General features: G+C 30.3%; 1 protein-coding gene across 2 annotated transcripts in view; it reads right to left on the bottom strand.

Annotated features, from left to right (window-relative positions):
- The window catches only part of LOC119681331 (FERM, ARHGEF and pleckstrin domain-containing protein 1), a 75,990-nt gene extending 67,955 nt beyond the window's left edge, over window positions 1-8,035 (bottom strand). The window contains exon 1 of one of the 2 annotated variants that reach the window (XM_038094491.1): window positions 7,858-8,035. The gene's annotated coding sequence lies outside the window, so the exon portion shown is untranslated. The remainder of the gene's footprint in view (window positions 1-7,857) is intronic. The other variant, XM_038094492.1, reaches the window with a different exon arrangement.
- Between the last annotated feature and the right edge of the window lie 17,721 nt (window positions 8,036-25,756).

The following is a 25,756-nucleotide window of genomic DNA, read 5'->3' as shown; positions in this document are numbered from 1 at the left end:
AATCTAATACTTCTAATTAAATTTTTAGATTATAATTTTAATAATGGCATTCTACATCTAATAAATCAACTAAAATTTTTAATATATAATTAAGTTATATACATTTATTTAATACATAAATGATTTAATGACACTTTTATTTAAAATAAATAGAACAATATACGAATATTATGATCTGAATGTAGTCTAAAGCTTCCATCTTATTTATTGCTTGAAATAAAAATTTTATTATAAACAATGAAGATCTTCAACCATATCAAATAGAATTAATTCACTTTCATTTGATATCATAAACAATTTAATGTGTTTATTTTTTGTGCTGTTCAGATGAAAATCATGCAAATAATGTAAACAAACTTAACAAAAGATGTGTGTATCTACAATTTTCCCGCTTTTATAAACAAATCATTAAAAAAATAAAAGAAAAATCATCTTCATCAAGAAAAACATCTTTAATCATCTTTTGTGAAAACTCATGTTTTGTTTGGTTAAACATGCATACAATGTGGTACACTACGAGACGCACCTTTCAGAGAAAACTGACTATACTCGCACCCTATTTTCCAGTAAATTGACAGCGGCGCTGATGTTTCACTTAATAACGAAGGTGCGAATAAAAAACTTAATTCAGCTTCATAAATTTGCGGATTACTGCACACATGTTCAGTGATTTTGATTTCAGTGGATTTGCTTTTTGAATTTAAGATTTTATAAATTTTTTAATATTTTCACTTTGTGATTTATTTTTTTCTCTCTTTCCAATAATTTATTACATTTCTATATTTTATTTCAGCTATTCTTCCTATTATTTTAGAGATGCCAAATGGTGTAACTAATTGGTGTCCATAATTGTGTGGGTTTGTATGGCACGCTTTCAGTGTTTTTTTTTGTAATTTACGATTTATGTGAAATTTTGTGCCATCTCTTTAGTGGATAAGAATATTGCGGGAGTATGTTTTTCGATAATAGATGTTTAATTAATAATCTATTGAATTTTCTACAAATGGAAATTATTTTCATTTAATCTACATAATTTTAAAACTAGTTTTTATGAAAAACCAAAATCAAAACGTAATGCTTTTATATTATATCATAAAAAAACCAAATTCACAGCGACCTTAAACCTTCCACAAATATAATTGAAGTTAAAATAAATACTTGACTATACTTCAAGTCTTTTAAACTATTCTAGCCTTCTAACATTGAAACTGACATTTCACCTACATAAGATGATGGTAAAGGTTTTTTGATTAAGCTTAGATCTTTCTGCACTGCGACCAACTTGATCTATTGTGCACCACATAAAATTATAGTTAACAAATGCATCCATCAATGGACACCGTTCCTAATCAACATATATATAAAACTAACTAAATTAAAAATATTGCTTGTGCTACTAAACTGTAATAAACAAAAAATTCTATAAAGTAATTTATGTCATTTTATCATTTTTAAGTCTATTATAAATTTGATATAATAGAATGCAATTTTTTTGGTATAATAAAATACATATCAGGGCTAGATTCACCAGTTAATTGTATAAAAGAATTTATAAGGAAGGTAAAAATTCTAAACACAGTATAGTGAATTACCGGTACTAATGAGTTTATGAACAGTCTAATCTATGACCGAGAATCATTGGCCTCCGTCAAGCACTTCTGGTGAGTTTCATAACTGTTTCATAACTTGTATGATAAATTACGCCAAAATGAAGAAAAAATTTGTACGTACTGAAGACTCACAAAAAAATAGCTGTCTTTTATAAGCTCGTTCTAACTTAAAGTACGGTAAGTGCTTTAGTTAATGTCACTAATTAAAGAAAAAAGTGACAAAACAACCTAGAACTAGAGCACTGAAAGTTTATACAGTCTTGGCTACTTGTGGATAAACGCGATTAGCCATCGCTTCTAATTTGACAGGCACGAGTTCTAAGCCTGGTTGCAAGTGCCAAACAAATTATATACGGACTATAAACTATTTAAATTCGATTATTTCCTAAGACCACTGATGAAGAGTACTTGACAATACTCGAAACAGCGTTGTATGGTCAGCCAAATTTCAATAAATGAAATAAATTTTGGGTTTGTCCTTTCTTTCTTTGCTATTCGAAAACCCTTTAAAAAAAAAATACTTATGTAATAGTAAAAATTAAACCATTTACTAAAATACTGAAATATATTAAAATAAAACAAATCAATAATCACAAGAAATTCATCTTTAAATTCGGTACCCTACATTTTTGAAGCTGATCGCTTGCAAACCATCCTAAGTTTCATATTCGTCTTAGCTTTACTATGATTACTGTCGCGATATTTCATGTATTTGTAAAGTCGCAATTGTTTTACGTCTTCATATAACATTTCGATTTCACCTTCAATATTTTTGCGGCCTTACCCTTACAAGGGGTACAACATTGACAGCTGTCATAAAACTATCTACTAAAATATACTAAAATAGATACTAAATAGATACTAAAATATCTCAATATGGGTAGAGTCGTTAATAAAAAAAAAGTATTGTACTTAAGATTAAAAAGTATTTATAAGTAATTTTTGTTAGTTTGTGGCTCTGCACCTAATTTTTCCAGCCACCAACACGCAGGAGGGGGAAAAGAAAGATCTTCTCTTTACTCCTCCGACTATAGTTTTTAATTTTATTTTATCACATTTATAGATTATAGAGACTATAATAGTTAAAATATATTTTTTAATATAGTACAACTGCAAAAAGTAAACATCGTAAATAAATTTAGGACTAATAGCTCTAGTATGTATATTTTGCTTTTACATTTCATAACTAATAAAAAAAATCTTTGTTATATATACTGTCATATCATTCTGTAACGACAATTTTTCGTCGCTCTGTTTGCCGGGGTAATACTCAGGGGTTGGTCCTGGGTCGTTACAATAAATTTGTATTCACAAGAACAAGACTTCTCAAATAAAAGATTGTGTGTTAAATTTCAATATTTATTTATTATTAAGTTGTCTTAAAACTAACAATGTTTATTCATTTATATTTGATATGTATAAAAATTATTATACCTGTTGTGGAAGAAAAGTTTATGGGTTATAGATGTTATTATCTATAGACGTGTTCACGCCTATATATATATATATGGTTTAGTAAGTAGGAAAGGATCTAAAACGTGTTCACGCTTTATATTAGGTTTTAATAGCAGGATATGAACGTGTTCACGCTTATATTTGCTACTGGAAAGGATATAAACGTGTTCACGCTTATGTACGGTGGCTATAGGAGGAATAAAACGTGTTCACGCTTTATATTAGGTTTTCATAGCAGGATATGAACGTGTTCACGCTTATATTTGCTACTGGGAAAGGATATAAACGTGTTCACGCTTATATACGGTGGCTGTAGGAGGGATATACAAATCAAAGGAAAATTTGTTATGTAAGTCTCTGTTTATACTTAGCTCTGCGACCGACTTTGTATGTTGTGTTTGACTGTCCAAGTCCCTGGTACGTTCTCTTGTCTTCGAAAGTTGATAACGAGCCTCTGTCTGCTTCTGAACACTTTGCGTGTTGATCACTGACTGCCTTCTTCTAAGTAAATGCGTCTTCTTATATACGCATCAGACCAAACTTTAACGTAGCGCAAAGCTTAGTTTACAGCTGGCTTGGATTTTTGACGTCGTTGCTGTTTTGCGCTTTCGCCGTAGTTAATATGCGCGCGCATCTATTTTAACACAAAGCTCTTTGCACAAAAGCTTTCTTTTGACGTTTCTTGTGTTGTGCATTTGTTTTGTTTTGAAACGTGTTTAGCTTAGTGTCGGTAGTGGCGGCTTTAAATATTTATATTTATTTATTAAAATAAAATAAATATTAAAAATATTAAAAGTACAAGTTTAAATAATAAATAAATAAGGTAGGTACAATATTTATTTATTTGAATATATTTTGCATTCTTTTAAATTTTCAATGTAATCTCAGGTTTTATTCAACTGGTGCAGTTACGTGCATGCGGGGGTGGGTTTATGGTAAGTTATTTACTTTTAAAATATTATATAAAAATTAATCAATTTTTATTTCAGGTATTAACTGCACACTAGTTATATGTAGGTTGGAAATTATTACAAAATTTCCATCCTTACATTTCCCTCCTTCTCCGAGGAAAATTAATTTGCCACTATCTGCCTGCATGATTTCTGTGCCGCTTCTTTGGGCTCTTGAATATTTTGAAAAATTTATCTTGGTGTATACTAACAAGATCATAGTCCTTCTGCTGAAGTACATCTAAGTTATTCATCGGCTTCTGCAGTTTTTGGGTGCTGAATGGTTTTGGAATTCCTAGACTTAGTTCCTGTACTTGTATCAGAGGATTGTCTATCTTATCCTTCGGACGTGTGGAATCATTTTTTTCTTCTTCTGGCTGTTGCTTTCGTTGACTATCGTGGTTAATTGAAACTTGTTGCAATGATTGTATCGGACTTGGGGTTTCTTGAGTCAATCGAACTCGTCTGGTATGATCTTCGATTACTGTAACCTTTCGTTGACCTTGTTGTGTTTCAATATCTTGAACTTGATGTTGTTCTACGTATCCTTGTGTATCTTGAATTTTAACTTGTGTTATATGGTGATTCCTCGTTGGATTGATTTTTCTTGGTTGATTAGCTACCTGTGAATTTTCCTTGCCAGGACTTGGATCTCTGTGCCGTTGAATCTTGTATTTTTGCGCTTTGATTATGATTGGTTCTTTCTGTCGTTGTACTTTCTGTGTTTGAGCTTGTAATATTTGCTGAATTGGGTTGACTCGCTGTTGTTCAGATACTTCGGGATTTTCTTTGATAAATATTGGTTTTAATTGGTTTTGTAGTTCTTGTATTTCAACTGATACTATTTCACGGTTTGGTGTGACTCGCTGTTGTATAGATACTTTGGGATTTTGCTTGTTGGGTCTTGAATATTGCTGTGGTCCACACGTTTGAATTTGAACTTCATTTGGAAGTTTACCTACTTTGACCTGATTCTGATTGAACGATTTTAGGTTTTCTTTGAAAGACGTGGCACGTTGCAGTGTTTGGTGTACTGATACTTGCTTCGATTGACTTTGAAATATTTCCTGATCTGGTGTAACTTGTGCTGGTTTAAATGCTTCGGGATTCTTCTTGGTAAGTTTTGGGTCTCCTTGTCGTTGTATTTCTTGCGTCTGTGAATTTTCTCTGATGGGCCTTATGATTTGTGATCTTTGTTTAGGTTCGCATAGTTGGACTTGGACCATTTGTTGAACTTCTGTGACTTGGTTCCGATTGAATGGTTTTAGATTTCCTTTAACTGGCATGACATGTTGGATATTCTGCTGAGTTGATATTTGGTACATTCGATTTTGAAATATATCTTGATCTTGTATGATTCGTGCTGTTACTTGCTTAGCTGTCGGCTGGTTGCGGTGCTGATTACTTCTCTGCTGGTTGAGAATAGGTGACTCGGAATTTGAACTGGGAATAAGTTTATCTTGTATCGGCATAGTAGGTACGCGTCTCACTGTATTTTCCCATAACATCGTTTGTGGATATTCAACTTCTATGCGACCAACTATCACTTCCTGTCGAACACCGCGTCGACTCATTTTATCCTGTTCTGCGCGAAGTTCTTCGAAGTCATCAGCTAGTATTGTTAATTCTGTTAAGCTCGAAAAGTCTCGACGTTTGATGTACATTTGGTACTCTGTGCGCATGTTTCGGTATATTTGCTCCAATTGCGAATCTTGGTTTATGCCTGTGTGTCGCATAAGATATTTGATTTCCAGTACATAATCTTTAAAACTTTCATGTTCCTTCTGAACTCGTGCTCGCACCTCGTCTTCTAATCTGTCGAAATACCTATGTGGAAGGAAAAATTTTAGAAAGTCCATCTTGAAGCTTGACCAAAGGTTCCAATGCTTATTGTTGTTGCGGTACCACATCAGTGCTTTGTCTTCAAGCAGTATGGGCATCATCCTGGGAACTAAATTCACGTTGATGTCGTCAAGGTCCGCTACCTCTTCTATGCTTTCCACAAAATCTATGGGATCTATTCCTCCATTGTATTTTACAGACCATTTTCGTATCCGCTCCACGGTTTGTGCATACGATAAGGCCATGATGTGCTGCTTATGCGAACGTCTTGTATGTTTCTCTGTTTAACTGGCTTGAATTGGACTACGGATGAAAGTATTTAGATTTTATCTTTTGATCATGTTAGTTTGTGCCATGGTAACGTGGATATTACTTTGATTTAATTTTGAGAAGTCTGTCTGTCCCTGCTCGGGCGCCAATTGTAACGACAATTTTTCGTCGCTCTGTTTGCCGGGGTAATACTCAGGGGTTGGTCCTGGGTCGTTACAATAAATTTGTATTCACAAGAACAAGACTTCTCAAATAAAAGATTGTGTGTTAAATTTCAATATTTATTTATTATTAAGTTGTCTTAAAACTAACAATGTTTATTCATTTATATTTGATATGTATAAAAATTATTATACCTGTTGTGGAAGAAAAGTTTATGGGTTATAGATGTTATTATCTATAGACGTGTTCACGCCTATATATATATATATGGCTTAGTAAGTAGGAAAGGATCTAAAACGTGTTCACGCTTTATATTAGGTTTTAATAGCAGGATATGAACGTGTTCACGCTTATATTTGCTACTGGAAAGGATATAAACGTGTTCACGCTTATGTACGGTGGCTATAGAAGGAATAAAACGTGTTCACGCTTTATATTAGGTTTTAATAGCAGGATATGAACGTGTTCACGCTTATATTTGCTACTGGAAAGGATATAAACGTGTTCACGCTTATGTACGGTGGCTATAGAAGGAATAAAACGTGTTCACGCTTTATATTAGGTTTTCATAGCAGGATATGAACGTGTTCACGCTTATATTTGCTACTGGGAAAGGATATAAACGTGTTCACGCTTATATACGGTGGCTGTAGGAGGGATATACAAATCAAAGGAAAATTTGTTATGTAAGTCTCTGTTTATACTTAGCTCTGCGACCGACTTTGTATGTTGTGTTTGACTGTCCAAGTCCCTGGTACGTTCTCTTGTCTTCGAAAGTTGATAACGAGCCTCTGTCTGCTTCTGAACACTTTGCGTGTTGATCACTGACTGCTTTCTTCTAAGTAAATGCGTCTTCTTATATACGCATCAGACCAAACTTTAACGTAGCGCAAAGCTTAGTTTACAGCTGGCTTGGATTTTTGACGTCGTTGCTGTTTTGCGCTTTCGCCGTAGTTAATATGCGCGCGCATCTATTTTAACACAAAGCTCTTTGCACAAAAGCTTTCTTTTGACGTTTCTTGTGTTGTGCATTTGTTTTGTTTTGAAACGTGTTTAGCTTAGTGGCGGTAGTGGCGGCTTTAAATATTTATATTTATTTATTAAAATAAAATAAATATTAAAAATATTAAAAGTACAAGTTTAAATAATAAATAAATAAGGTAGGTACAATATTTATTTATTTGAATATATTTTGCATTCTTTTAAATTTTCAATGTAATCTCAGGTTTTATTCAACTGGTGCAGTTACGTGCATGCGGGGGTGGGTTTATGGTAAGTTATTTACTTTTAAAATTATTATATAAAAATTAATCAATTTTTATTTCAGGTATTAACTGCACACTAGTTATATGTAGGTTGGAAATTATTACAAAATTTCCATCCTTACAATTCTTTGATAACTTTTTGTGGTTTTCATTTAGCGTTTCGTCATTTTATTTGATTGACAGAGTTATTAAGACAAATCTGCAAAATACAGTAGCACAAAGACAAACAAACAAAAAATAATAAATAATATGAATGAAAAGTATCTACCACCAAACGCAAAAATATTTAAGAATATAATTTACCTATGTCACTATGCAGTTGACAACTTCTAAAATATAAGCAAAACAAAAATATTTGCGGATGTCACATACTTAGTCTATGAGTACTGCTTGCTATTTGGATGATGTACTTCCAAATTTATATATACGAGTACGTATGTGACCAATTTTGTTATTATAGTCCTAAAGGAAATATATGACTTCGTTTATATTGTATGTAATCTAAAAAAGTAATAAACAATAAAAATTTAGATAATAAAGGATATAACTTAAGATGAATAACTGATACTAATTGAGAGCAGATATAATATATATTAGATATATGCGTCTTTGCTTGAATTCCAAATTTATATATGACTCTTAAAATCAAAATACAAACTGAAATAGAAAATATAGTCTAGTATTTTCAGTTTATTTTATATACATTTTACTTGCAAATTGAGCAATTTTTATTTCATTTTTTATATAGAACTACTAAAAAGTAACATATGATAATATATATATAAAGATTATTTATTTATTTTTTTATAGAATAAAATAAAAACCAGAACGTGTGAAAACGTGAAAATGTTAACAAACGAGCGGTGGCAACAATATTTCCTATGTGGTACCTTCTTACAAAAATGTAATATATTTTTTTTATATGTTCTTCTTGATGCCATGTGCGACATCATCCATATAAAAATTAAAAACATATACAAATGCGGCGAAAATAAATCACGGTTATCATTAAGATTATTATATGAAAACTTAAAAATTATAAATGAAGGAAACACACTTCAGATACACACTTGTTAATTAAAATATCCAAAAATTTGGGTTTGGGACTTTAATTTTTTTCTTATTTTCAATAAAAAGAGATTCCACTTTATTCATATTCTTATAATGATCATTAGTTGTAGTATCATTGATTTGCAAATAAAAATTCAGAATTTTGTATGTGTCTTCTACTTCATTCTTCGAAGGCTAATGAACAATTACATCCGCCGAACTCTCATCAACACTTTCCGTTGCAATTAGAATTGGATCCAGTAATCCAGTAATCGTCATCTATAGGAAAGCTTGATGTACAAATTTTATTGTCAAGCTCAATATAATCGTTAAGAGTAGCATTGGAAGTTATTTTATTTACTTTAAAGCACGCTGTCAGCGACTGGCATTTGCAGAAAGAAGCAAAGTAAGAAAAAAAAAAATTAAATATTTGGTTTGGAAAAAGGGACTTCTCCTAACAGCAAAATGCATTTATACTTAAAATAAAAAATTCGACTTATAGAATGCACTTTCCCATATTCCCATTGGCACGGAACAAAATTTTTTTTCGAGTTATAGAGAAATTCGGGTTATAGAAGTTCGAGTTATGGAAGTTTGACTCTATATCTTCATCCGATATTTGCAGTATAATATAATCTTTACATAATACAAATTAAGCTTCGGAATGAGTTTTAAAGATTTTACAGATATATCTCAATATTCACAGATGCTCACTAAACTATATAAAAATTGTAAAGTATTCATTTTGTGGATACCAAGCATTACTAAAATTGATGATAACGAAATAGCTAACAAGCTGACTACCCATTATTTCCGAAAAACTTTGGAGACAAACCTATTATTATATATAATATATGTTGAACGTTTACTTTATCATTCAACTGTTTCTGAAACAATTTACATTTTCATAGAATTTAAATAGCACGCCTTATAAAAAGGTAAAATTAAAACATTTTTTATGCCTATCGTTGAAATCAGAGAAAGCATCCATATAATCTAGGTTTATCTAAGAACAAGCGCTTGTAGCTCTGTAAATTGAAACCTGAAATACTTTTAGAATAATTTGATGCCTTAATTAAAAAAAGAGTCATTCTATTTGATAGCATTTAACTACAATTGGAAAGATATATAAATGGAAAGCTAATAACTTTGTTATAGTAAATTTCTGTAGAGAAGAACAATGATGCAACTATAAAATATATTAAAAAACCGGTTTTAGCTTTTTATGATCATGTAATTTATTATTGCTTAGTAGTCCTTCATAAAGAAATAGACTGTAGTTTTTATTAGGGGTAGAAGATGGAATTTAGTACTAAAAGCAATAAATTATAACCTTCAGTAATACGTATAATTGTTCAAACAAATCAAGGGCGCACTATACTGGTTAGTAAATCCATATTTTTCTATATACTTTTCTTATTGCTAACCTATTTTATTTATTCTCTCTGTGTTTACACGTTTCCATTCCCCTTTTCTTCTGTTTTGTTCTGTTTATTTTAAGTTTATCTTTTAGAGACATAATCTCAAGTCTAAAAGCCAACTAATTTTGTTTATTCAGGTACTATTTTTACTATATTTTTTTCTAAAGAGGTTTTTCGAAAAGTAGTGAACTACAACAACAAAAATTCATGTATCGAGTATTGCGAAATATCTATTCGCAGTGGTCTTGGAATTTATTCTTGTATATAATTATTCGTAAATAATTTTTTGAAACTGCAAGTACTAGGACTGCAAATACTTGTGTCCTGCCAATTTTGAAGTTCAGAGTGAGCGCGACTTAACCAACTAATGCAAAGCCGTACTTTAAGGTTCACACATTTTTCTAGAGTTAAGTTACTTTGCCGTAAATTTTTTTATTAACAAATTCACTTGCCATGTGTATATTAGAACGAAATCATAAACCAACTGTGGAATAATTAAATTGATTAATTACATTTTTTTTTAATTGTTAAATTTCAATACTATTCTGTTTGTAGAGGTATTATTTCTTGCATGATTTATATATTCTTTTTTTCTTAAATATTCTTTTTACTCTATTTGCCAATTTATACATTTTCTTTTTATTTATATCTATCCATTTCTATTATTATTTCGCTACTTTGTTTTACACTTCAAAAAATATATTAATAGTACTACTAAATGGCTTCATTTTTCGTTTAAAATATTCTTCCTACTTATAAACTAAAAATAACGCTGTAGTCGATTACAACATCAGTCAAATTGAGTCTAAAAACAGAGTTCAAACTGCATAACTTTATTTTTAAGTTTGGTTGAACTACAATAACACTTAAACAATTAAAAATACTACCCACTGTTCTCATGTATACTAACTTTTTTCCAACTGTCCCCATTTAATATAATCGTGGGAAGCCCATAGCTATTAACTTGCATACATTATGTATTATTAGCAGTTAATGTTGCCCACCTCATTGCGTTATTATGTGAAGGTAACGAAATAATAATTCCGGTGTAAAATAATATTTATTAGCTTTTCTCGCTTTTTTGTTGTTTTGACTACAAAAACACTATCTATACCGCTTTATGCTATTGATTCTGTTTATTTAATGTTCTATGCTTTTCTTTATTGTTTTTGCTTTTGTTGCTTTATAGGATTTGCTTTACGGAGTATTTGTAATTTGATAAGCAATTCAGCACGTTTTTCATTATAACATTATGTATCTTTCAGATACATACACACAGGTGTACGAGTACGTACATACGTATATTATATATTTTACTGTCAAATGTTTACGTGAGCTAATTTCTTGTTTTGTTTTCAATGGTTATATTTTTCCTCTTTTTTTTATTTTCATTTAACTGCTTTTTTATGCATTTTTAATGTTTAGATATTTTAAAGCTTTGATATTTCTTTTGATCTTTTAATTTTTGTTTTTTTTTTCTTATACTATTGTTTACGTTTTATCTTCGCCTACAGTATATCTTGCTTACTTTATTCTGAACTTTCATCATTACTTATACTTTAAGCCAGACGACAACCAATTTTAGTGCTTTCAAGTCTTGAGATAAAACTATTTTTCAAAGCATTTTAATTTGAAGCTCTATTTTCTGTTGCAGATAAATATTTCAACATTGAATTTTAATCAACCACTCCTACGTAGTGTCATTTATCTTTATTAAAATAGAAAGTGGAACTGAAGCAAAAGGATGTGCACGCTATAGTACTGAATATGAAGAGTAATAACGAACTTAGAAATAAATGGAAGTGTATATATTTATATATGTTAAGTATGATAAACAAAATTAATTATTATTGTTAAATTGCAATCAATATATTTCATTTTTAAAAACCAAATACTTTAGCAAGCAAAATTAAATACCTAAATACACTAAAAAGTTAGGGAGGAAATTCTTAAACTCAATTTAATTGTACAATGACATAAAAAAGATTACTTAAAGTCAAAGCAATAAGAAATTAATTTAACAACGAATAATTATCTGGAGAACGAGATTCATATTAACAAAACCATGTTTAGACATATGTTATATAATTATGGGACTCTACAAGCAATTCTAGTATTGAATATCTGCAACGTTATAAATCAAAAACACTGCGAGCTGTAGTTAATCTCCGTTATGCTTTAATAATATTGTGTATGATATAAATAAGGCATATTATTAATATGTAAAGTACGATATAAAGTAACTTCAGCAAATACTATATAATGATAAGCTCCATAATAATAATTTAGCTTGAAATCTAATAGATAATAATTTAACAAAACGAAGACATTAAAAAATATACGTATTTGACCTGCTGCATAGATTTGCAAAATGCTACAATAATTATGAAATCTGTAAAGTAATATACAACAATATATAGTACCTTTTCTTGTAAACTTTCTATTATAAAATAAACTTTCTATTATTTTTATTTTAAAATAAAACACGTTCGCAGGAACGTGGCGTATATTCAAACATTGTGTTCTCTGATGAAAAAATTTCGCAATGAATAAGATCATAAACTCTCAAGATATCGTATTCACTTAACTGAACGCACTGTCGAAAATTTGAGACTACGAATGCCCACCCGAAGTAATATTCCAATTCAAGTAATGGTATGGGCAGATATGACCGCTGTTGTACGCTCTCCAATCGTTTTCATTATCGGAAAAATGTTTTAGAAAGTGCTTTAGTGCTGTGGGCACGCAAACATTTCGATCATAGACCATGGACGTTCCAACAAGACTCAGCATCGATCTCAGACTCGGTCTCATGAAGCTTTTGTGAAACAAGAATAGTAAAAAAATCATGTTTTGAACTTCATTTCGACCACACAATGACTTTAGAATTCGCAAGATGCACATTCGATGGACTATTCCATCTAGGTCATTTTGGAAAGCAAGGTGAGGACTAAAAAATATGCCAGTATGGTTTCGCTGAAGAAATTCATTCTTCAGGAATGGATCAAAATACCGGAAGAACACATGCATAAAGTATACAACTCATTTTTTATCCATTTGAAGGTCATAGTCAAGGCAAAAGATAGCCACATCGAACTAGAGTGAATGGATTCTGAAATTTAGATTATTTTCTTAAATTTTTGTAATTTGAAACAATAAAAAATAATTTCAAAGATATGGCCGCTTAAATAGCTAACACTTCAATCGCCTAACCCTGTATATATATATAAATTAATTTAAAATAAATTAAGATGTGCATAGAATATATGATTAGTATTTATATATATATATTTGGGGAAACATAATTTCATATGAAGGCATTACAATTATCTATCCCATAAATATTTAAACACACATTATTTTGAAAAAATTCAAATACTATAATTAAAAAATAATCACATATTTTAAAAAAATAAAATAAATGAATGAATCATTTAAAATAAATTATTAAATTAAAAAAAAAAAACAACACATTCACATATGTATGCATCTGAAAATACATATATATAAAGTCTAGATAACATTTGAACTCTTTATAAGCTACGAGTACAACTTGCTAGAACTTTGCATGTACTTAGAACAAATAACTCACTTAACACGCTCAACGCCTATAAGTCTATTGCTGTACATTGACCGGTATTAAGACGTCATTTATATAGCACCATACATTGTACGGTAAAGAAAGAGTTTATCACAGAAAAGCCAGAGAAGTCACGTTTAGAAATTTAAGAGTAATTACGAATGTAAGCACAATTAACATCACCACAAAGAATTTAATAATTAAATGTTCTCAGTAGCAAACGACAAAGTAATTAACATAAATTATAAACATTAAATATGAAATTTCTGTCACTATTAAGTTAATAATATAATGTTATTACTAGCAGAGTATGAGGAGTATATCAAAATTATCCACCTCTTAAAGAATTTAATTTTAAATTTGTACATTGTGACCGAAAAGTTTTCGGAAATTCTCATTTAAAATTCGCGCGCTGTATATTTTTCGATATTTTAAGTTTATGTAGTTTGGCAGCACTGTCTTTAATTACTATGCCAAAAATGATCGCGATCTGTCAGACAGTTCGTTTACGGCAGCTGTTGAAACCAGTTCACCTCAGTAGTGCGTTGCGAAAAAAACAATGGAAAAAAATATTGATCAAAGAGTTTGCATCAAATTTTGTGTTTCGAACGAATTTTCGTGTGCAGAATCGTTGCGAATGCTACAAAAGGCTTATGGGGAATCAGTTTTATCGAAAACTCAAGTTTATGAGTGGTACAAAGCCTTTCAGGACTGTCGTACGACCGTCGAAGACATGCCGCGTTCTGGACGACCTTCGACCTCTACCACCGACGAAAACATTGAAAAGGCAAAGGAAATCGTGTTCAAAAATCCTCATGTGAGTGTTAGAGAGATAGCACGAGAGCTAGGCATCGGTCGTGAGATGGCTCGTTTGATTTTGGTGGACAATTTGTGTATGCGACGTGTCAACGCTCGGCTTTTTCCGATTCACCTCAATTTGTTCCAAAAACACCATCGTGGACAGGTCTCGTTAGACATGCTTGATCGTGCCAATTCCGATCCAACTTTCATGGAACGCATCATAACGGGTGACGAGACATGGGTCTACGAGTACGACATGCAAACAAGCCAACAATCATCGGAATGGAGAGGAAAAGACGAGCCGAAACCGAAAAAACCACGCCAAAGTCGCTCGAAAATCAAGGCAATGCTGATTGTTTTCTTCGATATTCGTGGTGTGGTGCATCATGAATTCGTCCCTGAAGGACAAACAGTCAATAAAGACTATTATTTGACTGTTTTAAGACGTTTGCGTGAAAATATCCGCCGTAAACGGCCTCAATTGTGGAAAGATAATTCATGGATTTTTCATGACGATAATGCTCCCTCGCACCGAGCCAACATTATCAACGATTTTAAGGCCAAACATTCAATAAATACCATCGAACAGCCAACGTATTCACCTGATCTTGCACCGTGTGACTTTTTCCTGTTTCCCAAACTCAAATTACCACTCAGAGGAACGCGTTTTGAATCCATAGAAGACGTAAAACAGAATCCGCAGAGGGAACTCAAAGCCATACCGGAAAGCGCCTATAAAAAATGTTTTGATGATTGGAAGAAACGTTGGCATTTGTGTATCGCTTCTAATGGAGCATATTTTGAAGGAGATAAAATAAATATTGATGAAGATTAAGAATTTTGCGTTTTATTTAAAATTTCCGGAAACTTTTCGGTCACAATGTATACCTCGAGTATACCACACTCATTACACATAGGCACATCATAAATGTGAATGAAACAATTTACATATTTTGCTAAGTATATGGTATGTAGATATTCAAATGAGTTTCAAAAGTTACAACAATTTTGTATGAAGCACCATCCAAAATAACCACAATGACAAATCTGAATTCGCAATAAATATATGCAGAGTTAAAAAGGTTCGAACGCAAACATAATTTCATAGAAAACCAATACTGCATTGGATTTGCGGCTTTACTTCAGCTGAGGCATGTATTAGTAGTACGGTTTTTATTAAAATCTCATATTTTTAATATTCAGTTTATTCAGTTTATTTAGTTTGTATATGAATTTTTATCAATTTGTCTTTGTGATTATAATAAGTAAAATAGAATTTTGTAGTACTGAGAAACCTTCAAAGTGAAGCAATTTTACCTTGAAGTCAGCACATATTTTATATGCAAATTATGAGCGCACAGCAAGGATATCCAACATAAGATATATGTAAAATAGTTTATATATATAAAAACTTTTTAATACAATCAAAAATTCTTTCCTGAATATTGAGTATGACGAACGAAGCCAACTTAAACCCCAAATATATAAAATAAAATGTCAAATAATATACTCCAGATTTATGTCAGGGTTAATGGAGCAAACATTTAAATTTAAATTTTCAATATTACATTGAAAATATACAATATATATATATTAAAGAATATAAATGAATCATTTTACGTCATATTTAGGTGAATACATTAATAAATTGTAAATTGCAAATTTTTTCACCATGTAAATCGAATTGCTATGGATTTTCAAATCAATTGTAAATAAGTAAGTACACGAAAATACAAAAGGAATTTAAACAATGAACCATTGTACTATCTATTATAACACATAAAAACAGCAATTTTTATAGTTAATTATAAATAAATAAAAAGGCAAACGAATCACTTTCGATGAGTGAATGCGTGAGACTAAAAACGAAACTAACCTATATAATGACAAGCAGTATTAGTTTTTGCTTGCGTTTATGTTTCTTTTATTTGTATTCAAAAATAAAACATGAAATAGTGATAAAAAGTTTAAATAATTGCTAATCAATCGAATTAATCGATCATTGGCATTATCAAGTCACATTAAGATTGATCTCGTAATCTACAAGCAGCTTATAAGCTTTTTATTAGTCTAGTATAAAGTTGATCCAAATGTATTCCCATGTTTCCAGTTTAGTCTAGTATAAGGTTGATCAAAATGGTATGCCTACATAGATTTGAAAGAAATGTACTTCTTAAGTCAGAGGACGATCAGTATAGTAACACTACTTTAAATTTTATCATAATAGTTGAAACTCTTTAAAGTTATTTCACCTACAATTTTATTTCATCTTGAATAACTTTTCACTGAGCGGTCCTATGTTATTATTTAACAACGGACATAGTAACCAACTACACAGAGCAGTGATGAGCAATAGCTCAATTCCCTCAATTGGATCAGTTCGTTATTGAGTCTACTAAAAACTTATAAAAAAAAAAACAAACTAATATCAAAAAGCATAACAATCTAGAAACAACCAACCGCTACAATTTGTCTAACACCTATTTGGTGTTGGAATGCCACTTACCCATTCAACTTCACACTATTTCCTGTTCTGATGTACACAACATAAGGAGTGTGCATATGAAAAATTTAATGTATGAAGAAAAGTTCATCGACAAGCACGAAGAAATTACACAAACAAGTATTGTTCATATATGGCATCAAAAATAAAAATTATGGCAGAATCAGTAACAAATATTTATTTTGTTCTGATGATGCAAATTTTGAATGTGCAGATACGATTTGGTAATTGTTGTTGATTTTTTAATTGTTGTTGTTTTGTTCTTACTACCGTCACCCTGTCCACAAATAACTGGTAATATCCTATATATTAAGAAAAGAATAAATGGGAGAAATAAGACCAGAAAGTGAAAGTCGTGTGTATAGTTATGTGTATGCACGCTAATAAAGTATACAAAACAACCGGAGACTTTTTACGAGGACTTCCATATATTACCAAATTTCCGTAACTTCACAAGAGCCTGCAATATTATATTTAATTTTTAATAGCCTTAATCAAATCGATATCAACTAATTTATCTTCACGAAAAAATTTAAATAAAAACTTTAATTAATTTATTTTTTTTAATATATATAATTTAAAAAAAAGGAAATTAACCCATTATAGATTTTATATTAATTTAATATGTAAATTAATGTTTATTTTTCTTCCGTTTGTTTTTCTTTAATCTGTTTTAGTAAGTAATTAAATATTTTTTTAATTAGAATTAGTAAAAGCTTTCGTTTATTTGGTCTCCCTTGTTTTATTTGGCATATTAATTATCAAATTAAATCATTAAGGCGCATTTATTTAAATTTATTTATATATTATTAATAGAAACACGAATATTATTGACACTTTTGTTTCAATTTTGAATTTATTTTTATTTACTAAAAAGCTAAAGCCATTCTGGCTCAAAAAATAAACGACATTAGAACAGAATTTATATCGACTTTAAGGTCATGTGAGAACGAGAACGAGTTCTTATGCTAAACAGAACTAAGTGTTATCTAAAAATAAAATGAATTTTATAAATATAAATAATATAGATAAGTGTTTAATAAGTTATTTATAATAACACAGATATCTAAACTCGTTAAATAAATTTTGAGATGTAAACCCTTCAGTTGTAGGAGAATAGGCCAAATCGATAAAAAAAAGCTCTCATAGCAAGGTTAAATGCAGGCACAATACTCAACAAATAGTGCAGTTGATTAAATTTAGCATGGCAATCATTTCTGAGACGTCAGCAAATTTTTCCTTAATACGTGCTGCTTGGTTTCGGTCGTAAGTGAATAATAGCAGCAATTACTTGAGTTTCTTTTGTCTGAGCTCTAAAGTAAACTAAACAAAAACCATCACACAATAAAAAATTTAGCAACGAGTATGAAAAAATTGGCACAAATTTCTTTATCATGAAATCCTATCATTCTCTTCATCAAAACGCTATTTAACAATTTGCCTCTGGCATTATCATACTGTCGCCAGTGATTAATGCCATATGACTTATGCCAGTCACTGTTGCACTTTTGCCTTGCCTTTTATATTTTATGTATACGCGAAAGTATATTTAATATTAATTCTTCAGACCGAACCCATATGGAACTTATATGGAATTAAATAATTTATAGATACATTAATATCTATTAAAGCCTAAAAAATGCAAGTACTTAAAGTATTTAATTTTTTAAATTCATATCTACTCTGCGATTTAACATGCAGCAATTCTAATTGCAATTGCATTTCAATCAAAGAAATGATGTTGCAACGTTGCACTTGAATGCACACCTAAGTGCACTTAGTGCTTATTTTTGTCTTATGCATCCCATTGGCAATATTGTGGCGCAGTACTACTTGTGCTGCAAACTGTATCTTGTTGACCTACTCGGTATGAATTTGCTGATTGAAACTTTCAGTACGAAAGCATTAAACTAATTGATGATTGATGTTTTATCTTTGTATGAAATTGATAAACTAGATATTGTTAAACAAAAACCTATGCACATAGTATTACATAATCAATTTTGGTTTAATATTATACTTCAATTCATTTAAGACATTTAATATTCTATGAGACTTAAAACGTCACAAACTTGTAATACATGGTAAGATATTTATTTTGTGTTTATTAAGTGCAGGGACACAGACAAAATTTTTGGTTATTTGGTTATTTTCAAAATAAACAAATCATTTTAGAGTTTAAATAATCCTGAAAATTTATTTCGCAAGATGCTGCGGCTGTAATACTCTTTAACTGCTTACTGGATTTGTAAAACACTTTAATCCGTATATATACAACAGTCGATAATTACATTCAAAGTGAAAATTTAAAGACGTAGTTCCTAAAACTCTAAAAGGCACCAAAAATTCTAAACAATGATCACATACTTAGATGTGATAATAGTCTTTGTCTGGTACCGTCAGATAAGCTTGCCAATAACTAGAGTAGTCTTCGGACTATGTAGTGCGGTTACAACTATATTAAAACGACAAAATCACGAGGAAGGGAAAAAAAATTTATAATATGTGTAATTACTAACTCCAAGTTTTTAAAAAATATTTTATTTTATAATACAATAGGGATAGTCAACCTCTTTATTCTTACCGCCCACTTTTGTATCTCTGTTAGCAGTAAAATTTTCTAACCGCTCACCGACATTATAGAAATATTTCATAAAATTTCAAAAATAGGATTTCAATTTTAATTTCAAATAATTACGATAAAGCATATAATAACAGTTACTTCGTAGCTACTTATGGAAATTCTCGCTAAGTTAAGAAAATTAAGTCCCTACAAACAAATTATTGTAATTAAATCTCTATCGTTATTTATATTTAGCTAAGTAAATACATAAATGTAATTTATGAAATTTCTTATGAAATTACATTTAATCTATAATATTATTACTGAAAACCCTAGATGTCTTGCTGGGAAACTAAATATACGATATATAGATGTATAGCACTAACGTCTCATCCGAAGATAGGAAGACAACAATAAACATCGAGTTTTATTTACTTAGTTATTATTATTATTATTTTTATTATTATTATTATTATTTTTATTATTATTATTATTATTTTTATTATTATTATTTTTATAAAAAGAGGATAGTACACTGCGACGTAAAAGATCTAATGTACTTCTTAGTTGGATTAAAGTGTCTCTTCAAGTCCGATTTCTTTAATAAAAAACAGTATAGGGACCTATCTTTCCTAGTTTTATTTGGTTATAAAGTAGTTAGTTTTGGAAAAACTAACTTTTAGAAAAACCTGGTTTCTAACAGTTACTCTTTGGAAGTAGTTTTAGGAGTCTCCAATGTTTGCGGTACACGGTTACATTCAGCCATACACTTCTAATTTTAAAATACCATATGTCCAAATAATGTTATTATTAAATCTGTCTGCAATTATAACAGCACTTTATGTGAAACACTTTAGGTTTGTATATAATTGTTTTAAGAAAATAATATAATAGATGTAGCAAAAAGTAATCCATTATTTTTACGTGAAACCACAGAATGAACCGATTTAGGTTCAATATATTATTTTATTTAATAAAATACCTCGTCTCTATTAGCAAAAAATTGACACAGTCGATTTTCACAAGACTCTCTTGAAGCGAATTTTTCACCAGCAAAATCGTTCGCCATGGATAAGAATAGATGGTAATAACTTGATGCCAGGTCTGAACTATAAGGTGCATGAATAATTTTTAAAAAACTACTGAAAGTCATATATTATTTTTTTCTTTAACGTAGGTTGAAGGACAACAGCGGTAGCTGTAAAAATAAGCACAACAGCAGTACTCAGACGTTCAGTACCTTGGTAACTCGGTAGGTGAAAGAAGGAAAATAAAAGTGCCATTGAAAACGTAGGAAATAGAAAGTTATAATATTTTCAGGAAGTTTGTTTTTAAAATAATGAATAATTTTTTCTTTATATTTCAAAAAAAATATCGTTTTGCAAAACAAAATAAAATACTTTTCTAATATCTATAGTTGCACCCAAACTGCATTCGTTTAAAATATTTCCCTTATGTCCCAAATAAGGAGTCCTTGAGTAAAATTTTAATATTTTATCTAAATATAAAATTTACCACATACTCATAATTGATATTAATAGTAAAGTCAAATAAACTCAAACACATGTCAGCTATCAATTTAAGTCAACACACAAGGATCAAAAATAAATAATATTAAGAACTTATATTAAAAAAATACAACAAGGAATCAAAGAAATAAAAAATATGTCAAACTAAGCAGGTCTCCTAAATTTGTCATCATATTATGTTGGTATTGCTAATAGGCTTTCTCACCTCTAGTGTTAACTCATTTTTAGTAATAAATTTGAAAACTCAGTCAAGAGTAATCAATTTAAATAATTCAACTCACTAACGCTGCATGTTCGTAACATCATATAATTTGGAAAACGTATCTTAAAAAATTATTCTAAACCTAAAATACAGTTTAGCATAGATGAGATGTAAAGGTAATGGTATGTATACACTTGAGTATGTGTTAAACAATTTATTAGGCCACATTAAAATTTGTCACCTGTGTTCTAACCTACTTAACAATATCTATACTATGTTTACACAAAGCTGTACAAACATTTTCCATACAATTTGTTGGTTAAACTTGCCAACTTGTTAAAGAAAAACTAATAGAACGAAACGTAATGCCTCAATGAGTTGTTGTTGGCTTTTATGTGGATGTTGAAGCACTGCTGGATTAGTTCTACTGGATGCGCTATAAGCCAAGCCAAGCCAAGCCAAATCAAATCAAATTAAAAAGCAGACCGATCCAAATTAAAACAGAAAAGAGAATACATAAAAAGAATTAATTTACTTAATGCAAAGAAAGACCTACTAAGTTAGATACGAATGATTAACTGAATAGATAGATATTTGCGGAAGGTGCAGTATTGTTTTGTGCGAGAATTGTATTGTGACATGCTTTATATTAGTTAACTTCGTTTAATACTACGAATGAATATTGCAGAAGTCACCAAGAAAGGTGTGCACTATTATGGGCTAAATTTATTTTAATGTCTCTTTTCTTTTATATTGTATAATGCGTGTTTGTTCTACCGAACAAAACTTCAAGACTGACCCATTTCAGTAGCTCGATTAACTTGTTTGGGAAATTAAAAATGGTTCATTTTTTATTTTATATACAACTCAAGAGTACACAAGTTAAACACTAACGACATAGTTTCAAGCATCGTTATTATCACTAAAGTAAGTAGTTCAGCTTTTGGTTACACATTGGGAGCATATTTATTTACAGTTGTTGCCGCTAGTCATGTTGTTTGAGCTGAATTTTTATTAATTTTTTAAGGTAATATTTACTAAACCACTTTGAAATACAATAAGCAATACATCAACTCGTAGAACAACAAGTAAAAGCCGCGGAATAAAATAAATCCAAAGTTTTTATAAATATGATTTAAAAAAATTTATATATATGTAAATATGTTTAAAAATATACATATATATATATATATATACATATAAAAAATTGGTCTAAACCGAAGAAAATAGAGACAAAAAACTTGCTAAATACCCGTATGTGGCCATAACTAAAATCACGTTTAGATGACATCATTATGACTTGGTTGGTTCTTGGCGTTTTTGTTGTTGTCGGGAATTCTTTGGCAATGTTTAGAAATTGAAAAAAAGTAAATAATCTTTTGTATCCGAATTGCTTTTTTCTCTACTTCCAATTTTGGAGTTGCTGTTATGTCATTTGTAGAAGAATTATACATTATTTTCTGCTTAAACAGGGTGAGTAATGATATTTGCAGTAATCATTAAATGATTAATGAATATAAAGGCTAAAAATATTTATGTTAATGCAGATCTTTATGCACCTAATTATAAGATTAGACAGAAATAATAAGTAGATTACAAAATTTTAAAGTAATTATTCCAGATTAGACTGCCTTGATAAGCTAAATCTACTTGGCGAAACAAATCAAGTGTCGATTCTTTGGGTACCGGGACATACTGGAGTACGCGGAAACGAACACGCGGATAAACTAGCCAGGAGAGGAGCAGCCACACCGATGATGGGACCGGAACCTATTTGTGGACTTGGAAATGGCATGCTCCTTTCTCTCATAAAAATAAAGGAGAACCAGATTAAAAAGGATTACTGGGATAATATACCAGGATTAAAACAATCCAAATCACTTATTGGTACCTATAACAATAAGAGATACTAGGATGGTATAAACCTATCAAAAGAAAAACTTAGAATCATCACAGGAATCCCAACAGAGCACTGTAGACTGAAACACCACCTTACAAAACTGGGTATACTTACAGATGCAAACTGTAGATTCTGTGAAGAGAATGAGGAGTCGGTCACTGTTAGAATGCCCTGCGCTAATGCACATGCGAAATTAGGCTCCTAGGAATGTATATTCTTGCGGAAGAGGCAATAAAACTCGCATGTCCCGTTAGAATGCCCTGCGCTAATGCACATGCGAAATAGGCTCCTAGGAATGTATATTCTTACTGAAGAGGCAATAAAACTCTGTAAAGTAGGTTCTATACTATTTTTTATTGACGCAACAGGACTTAAAAACCTACTGTAAGCCCAGAAGGGAGCACAATAGACCCGACGGTGCTACATCCCCTCTAAAAATAATAATAATATTCCAGATTAATAGTCATAGAACCAACCTTGTATAATATAATAATGTAATTCAAGTAGATCTAGTCAGTTTACAGAGTAGAGTGGTAGAGACATTATATTACAAGTATGTAACTTAACAATATGTAGTTAAATAAATACGCGAAAATTGAGCTAATCTCAAATCTATTGAACATTGATTTCTACCCAATAAATTCGAAAAAGTATAAACTATTTACTAGGTTTAGTATTAGTACGTTCCAAAATATAGCAGGTACAAAACTTTATATACACTCACCATTATGTTATGTACGTGAAGTTTGAACACTGAAAAGAGGTGGTTTACGATAGCTGCTCTTATCTGAACGCAAGATTTTGCGAAATCAAAAGATAAATAAAGGAATAAAATGCGATTAGATATGTCAAAGTCTTAACCATACCTGAGACTTTGACATATATATCAAAGGTTTATATATCAAAGGCTGCTTGTGAAAAATTTCGATTGCTATTTCACAATAGTTTTTGATTGATGTCCTTTCAAATACGAAAAGTAAAACATAGCATTTTCGCCATATTTTACTTTTTTATTATCCGTAAGATAAAAAGTAGTCCGGTAATTTTGACGTTAAAGATGCACCACGTTCTGGAATACCAGTTGAAGCTGACAAACATACCATAAAGGTAACTCAATTGAAGGATTAAATTTATGAAATTTGACCGTTCATAATTGTTTGAAACGTTAGGGTTTTATTTTAAACCTAGACATACGGGATCCTCATGTTTTTACAGAAAGAAATTTGTGCCGTAGCGTTAACTTTTCTGATTCGTTTCTTAACCGTCAAGAAAATAATATGAGAAATTGGTTGTCTACAACTTTGTGAACCGTAAGTGTTAGTGAAGTAATAAATAAACTGGTTCAAAACACTTTTAAAGTTGACATTCATTTAAATTGTGATGCTATTTGATGGTATTTCAAAAGAATCTTTTTTTTAACTTCTACGCAACGATTCCAACGATTTATTCTAAACTGTACTGTCATCAGTTAAACAAAGTGAGCTTTCTACTGAAAAAGCCTAAAATTGTTTAATAGAAAAAGTGTAATTTTGGTAACTCGAAAAAATCTTTTACAACTTAAATAATTACTAAATCTTTGCTTCAAATGAAGAGATCAAAGATTACCTGAAAGAGTTTTGTTGAAGAAGGCACAAACATTAAAATATCCGTCACTGCCAGCAATAAATCTGACAAACAAATTATCTCGAAAAAAAAAATGGGGTCGGTCAGGAGTAGTAGATCATATATGACAGGAATAAGTTGTAGGCTAATGAATAAAAATAAGATAAGCCGTAGAAATGTATCTTTGAAAATAGATAAAAGCGCAAACAAACAATGAAATCAAAAATTGGGATTATTACTTTTACAGAATTTGCAAACAAAATCTATAGAATGGAATAGTTTGCAACTGGGTTCAAAGCTCTCACTGCGACTGTACAAGATCTTTTGTATTATTAACTGATCTAACGAAATCTATAACATTGAAAGAATACTATAAATTTAAAACATTAGGATGAGAACAGCGCAACAATTGCTTTAATGAACTAATAGTCCTTATTTTTCCCATCAGCCATAATACCCTGTATGTCGTATTCAGAAAAATGTTGGCACGATGAAATGAACCTCACAAATAAATAAATTTGAAAAAAAATATAAAAAAAACTTACATATATATATATATAGAAACTATAGAACACATTTTTATTTTTATTTACATAAGTACGTATAAATGAGTTTTTTAACCCCTAACAACCTTTTTTATTTTATTTCATTTCAATTACCTTTTTAATTACTAGGCAACAAAAATTTTCTGTAAAAGATTTTTTATAATTTTTAGCTACTGTGTTTTGAAGAAATTATAAATATAAATTTTGATTTTAATATATAGCGCTCGCATATAATTTATGCAAACAACATGTCAACGAAGCATGCCATAAGACTTCTGATAAAAAGGGGAAGTTACCTAAGCCTTGTTGAGTTTTATATTTTTTTTTATAATGATTTTGAAATTATAACATTTTGTTCCACTTGCTTGACTGAGTTTCCCAAAAAGTCTTGCCAAGCCCTACCGCAATCAAATACGAATGCTTTGACTGTTATAAAATGTTATCATCAATCTTTTATCTATTTTTCAATTTATTTATTTTTCTTTTGATTTTGTTTATCGATGACT

This window comes from Teleopsis dalmanni, chromosome 2, assembly GCF_002237135.1.
Source record: "Teleopsis dalmanni isolate 2A chromosome 2, ASM223713v2, whole genome shotgun sequence".
Classification (NCBI taxonomy): Eukaryota; Metazoa; Arthropoda; class Insecta; order Diptera; family Diopsidae; genus Teleopsis; species Teleopsis dalmanni.
Note: the sequence above shows the minus strand (reverse complement) of the source record. Positions and strands in the feature narration are given on the sequence as shown.